The sequence below is a fragment of the Ictidomys tridecemlineatus genome, chromosome 3, assembly GCF_052094955.1.
Source record: "Ictidomys tridecemlineatus isolate mIctTri1 chromosome 3, mIctTri1.hap1, whole genome shotgun sequence".
Classification (NCBI taxonomy): domain Eukaryota; kingdom Metazoa; phylum Chordata; class Mammalia; order Rodentia; family Sciuridae; genus Ictidomys; species Ictidomys tridecemlineatus.
In genome coordinates, this window is record NC_135479.1 from 51067979 (window position 1) to 51072665 (window position 4687).

A 4687-nucleotide genomic window follows, 5' to 3' on the forward strand; every position below is an offset into this window, starting at 1 on the left:
TGCTATAAACATTGATGTGGCTGTGTCCCTGTAGTATGCTGTTTTTAAGTCCTTTGGGTATAGACTGAGGAGAAGGATAGCTGGGTCAAATGGTGGTTCCATTCCCAATTTTCCAAGAAATCTCCATACTGCTTTCCATATTGGCTGCATCAATTTGCAGTCCAACCAACAACATATGAGGGTACCTCTTCTCCCACATCCTTGCCAACACTTATTGTTGTTTGTCTTTATAATAGCTGCCATTCTGACTGGAGTGAGATGAAATCTTAGAGGAGTGGTTTTGATTTGCATTTCTCTAATTGCCAGAGGTGATGAACATTTTTTCATATATTTGTTGATTCATGGTATATCAGCTTCTGAGAAGTGTCTGGTCAGGTCCTTGGCCCATTTATTGATTGGGTTATTTGTTTTTTTTGGTGCTTAGCTTTTTGAGTTCTTTATACACCCTAGAAATTAGTGCTGTATCTGATATGTGAGGGGTAAAGATTTGCTCTCAAAATGTAGGCTCTCTATTCACCTCACAGATAGTTTCTTTTGCTGAGAATAAACTTTTTAGTTTGATTCCATCCCATTTATTGATTCTTGATTTTAATTCTTGCACCACAAGAGTCTTATTAAGGAAGTTGGGGCCTCATCCCACATGATGGAGATTAAGGCCCACTTCTTCTTCTCAATTTTACAATTTTCAACAAAAAAAATCACAAGGTATCAAAAGAAACAGATAATATTTTCATTTAAAGAAAAAAAAAGACAAACCAAAAGAAACTTTTCCTGAGAAAGACAAGATGGTACAGTGCTTGACACAGACTTCAAAGCAATTGTCTCAAAATTGTGGGAAGAAATTTAAAAAGATGTGGATAAAGTTAAGAAAATGAAGTATGAACAAAATGGAAATATCAATTAAGAGATATAAAACCTAAATGAAACCAGAGAAATTCTGAAGCTGAAAATAACTGAAATTTAAAAATTTACTGGAGAGAATTAAAGTCAGATTTCAGCAGTCAGGAAAGAGTCAGCAAAACTCAAGATAGGATCATTGGAATGATTGAATCTGAGGGATAGAAAGAAAAAAATGTTAGAGAAAAGTGAACAGAGCCTTGAGATCCCAAGGGACACCATCAAGCAGACCAGCACATGTATTGTAGGAATTCAGGAAAAAGAGAGAAAGAAGGTCAGAGGGATTATTTGAAGTGGCTGAAGACTCCCCAAATCTGCTAGAAGACATGAATATAAACATCCAAGCAGCCCAGTGAACTCTAAGATGAACTCAAAGAGACCTTTGCTGAGATATCACAGAACAAACCTACAGACGAGAGAGACTCTTAAAAGCAGCACGAGAGAAGTGACCCATCACACACAAGGGAGCTTCAATAAGGTCCTCAGCAGATTTCTTATCAGTACCTCAGGAGGACAGAAGGTAGTGAGCTCTACATAGACAAAGTCCTGAAAGAAAAAATAATAATAATACTGTCAATCAGGAATCCTATATTCTGAAAAAATGCCCTTCAAAATTATGGGCAAATTTAAGACATTCCCAATAAACAAAACTGAGGAATCTTGTTACTATTAGATCTGCCTAGAAGACATGCTCAGGGGAGCATGTTTCAGGGGAGTACTTCAGGTCAAATGGAAGGCTCTAGACAGCAACCCAAGCTGTTTGAAGAAATAAAGACCTCAGGAGGGGTAAATACATGGGCAGTTGCGATGTGGTATTATTGTAACAGTGTGTCACTCCACATGGTTTTAAAAACTAGCACACTTGAGGAAAAAAAAATCCAAAAGTTACTATTACTGTAGCCTTGGTTTGTAAATCCACATTTTGTTTTCTTCATGATTTAAGAGATTAACAAATTAAAAAATTAATGGTGTCTTTGGACACACAATGTGCAGAGACGAAATTCTGTAATAATAACTGAAAGAAGATAAAGACAGAGCTCTGAAGGAGCAGAGTTTTTGTATGCTATTGAAGTTGAGCTGGTACAAATTCAATTTAAAGTGTTATAACTTCAGGATATTAAATGCAATCCCCAGGGTAATCACAAAGAGGGGAAAAGGACTATATTCAAAAGGAGGTGAATATCACTGCAAAAAATCAACTAAATTCAAAGAAGTCATGAGTGCAGGAAATGGGGGAAATAAAGTTAGAAGCCTTATAGAAAACAAATAGCAAAATGACACAAATAAATCCCTCTTTATCAGTAATTAGTTTAAATGTAAATGAATTAAACTCTCCAATCCAAACACAAAGATTGGCAGAATGGAGAAAATATATCCCCCCATGATGCAATTATATGATTCTCTGCAAGAGGCTCCCTTTATTTTTATGTATTTATTTTTATTTATTTTCTGTGCTGGGCTCAAACCCAGGGCCAGTGGGTGCTGGGAAAGTGCTCTACCACTGAGCCACATCTCCAACCCAAGACTCACTTTAGATCTAGAGACACAAACAGGTTGAAAGCAAAGGAATAAAAAAAAAATCCAGTAAGCTGTGACCCACAGAGAACAGGGGTGGCTATCATAATAGGAGACACAATGGTCACTTGGGACAAAGAAGGACAGTGTATATAAAGCTTCAGTCAGCAAGCAGATCAGTTATAAATGTGTACATGTATATGAAAATACATGTGAAAAGGGAGGAAATTCTGACCCATACCATAACATGGAAGAACCACGAAGAAACTACACCAAGTGAGACCAGCCAGGGATTCCATGCCTCTGAGGTCCCTAGGAGCCATGGGGACAGGCAGTGGGTGGTGAGTACTAGGGCTAGGGTCAGGGAGGGGTTAGTGTTCATGGGATGGAGCTTCAGCCTGGGAAGATGAGGAGGTCCTGAGGTTGGGCTGTTTTATTCCACTAATCATACGCTCAAGAGAGGTCAAGATAGTCAATTAGATGGGACATGCATTTTACCACAGTACAAGGTCCTATTAAAAACAAATAAACCGGAGCAGACAGAGTCTCTATTCAGGGTCACAGGGACACTAAGCCTGCTGCATAGATATTTGCTGACCATGCTCTCGCAGGTGGTACTTTCTCTGCCATCAGAGTGATCCCCTAGCTCAGGAATGCAGCTTTCCTAGGACCAGGGTCATTGCAGCCATTGGGATCTTTCACACAGGGCAGCCACATCTTGCCCCTCTACCACCTCTTCCTGAATATGGAGAAAAGGTTTGTTCTTGGGCTGATCCCTGAGGAATTCTTCTGATTTCTTTATCCTAAAACTGGTTTAACAGCACCTTCCATGCGTGGAACTAGATTTATCTTGTTTCTATTCAAAGAAGTCTATGTAGTTATCCCAGAGCCCTTCTCTACCATATCAATTGTAGGGTTACTTTTGTATGTAAAAAAAAAATATATGGTTCCTCTATTAGAGAATTTATTGATAATCTCAATGAGCAAAATAATTGTCCAACTAGAAGAGGTGAAGCAGGCTTCCATCAAACAAATCCAGGATATGATTTAGTTGGAAAAGTCACAGAAGGTGGTTGGTTCAGAAGTGCCACAATTTTTTTGATGTCCAGATAAATAACATTGCTACGGCCTTGGAAGTTGCTTACCAGGAATGGCTACATGAAGTATACAAGGAAGCAAAGAGTCACCCGGATTATCTGTGAAAAGCCAAGGTTCGTCGTCGGAGATTAAAATGCACACACACAGATAGCAGTGACAAAGATGAAGCACTTTACTGCAAGATGGTTCTAGCTTATATAGAAAGTGAGAGTTAGTTATCTTAAACCAGGAAGCTCCCAGGAACAATCATAGTAAAGGTCAGGTCATCACCTATGGTGCCCGCACATCCTCCCTGCATAAGATTCATGGGGGGCACCAACTGTTCAAGAGCCCGGAAGACGGGAGGGCCAATGAGAAGGTTTTCAAAACAACTTGTTATCCGCCCACTGGCAACTTGCCCTGCTCGCCATGTTGCAATAGGGGCCCCTTATCTGAAAGGCCGGGGGAGTTCTAGCCACCCACTGGCAATTTGCCCACCGCCATATTTGAAAGGCCCAGGGAGGGGGAGTTCTCAGGGAGACTCCCAACAATCTGTACCTCTGTGCAGAATGGGATGCATCAAAAGGGACAAGAGCACATGAGAAACTGGTGGAGAAGCACGTGGTGCAGAGCATCTCTGCACAACAGAAAAAGGAGATGATTGCCAAGTGCATTGCAGGTCTCAAGCCGCTTGCAAAGAGGGCTCACGCACAACCAGTTACATAAATGTATCTGTCCCAACTAAGACAGCTATAAACTGTTGCTGAGTAAATGGAAACTAGTTGGTGTGACAAAGTCTTTCTAGATTGCTGTCTACTGAAATTACAGTTTACCTTTCCTAACACAGAAAAGTTCAAGTTTCTTTTAGTGAGAAAGCTAAATCTGTTGGCCAGATAGTTCTCATCATATCTCTGCATTTTGAGTTGTTATCTGATCACTTTTGAAAAAGCACTTGGCTTTTATTAAAACATATGGCCCGGTGATCGATTACCAAGCTACAATTTAAATTCATAATTAATCCCATCATTGTGCAATAAAGTAGTGATTAAAACAAGAAAAATAAATAAATAAACCATCACACCTTGTCTCAGTGCTGCTCCTGAATGAAGTCTCTCTGGAGTGCTCCCAGGCTGCCCCCAAACCAGTGTGGGCAGCCAAACTAACGGTCATTCCAGTGAATTTCCTAAGGTACCAAATA

The 4687-nt window shown here is 40.0% G+C and overlaps 1 pseudogene; it reads left to right on the forward strand.

Moving 5' to 3' along the window:
- Window positions 1-3011: 3011 nt before the first annotated feature.
- On the forward strand, window positions 3012-4215 carry LOC101978704 (ATP synthase peripheral stalk subunit b, mitochondrial pseudogene; annotated as a pseudogene).
- The last annotated feature ends 472 nt before the right edge of the window (window positions 4216-4687 follow it).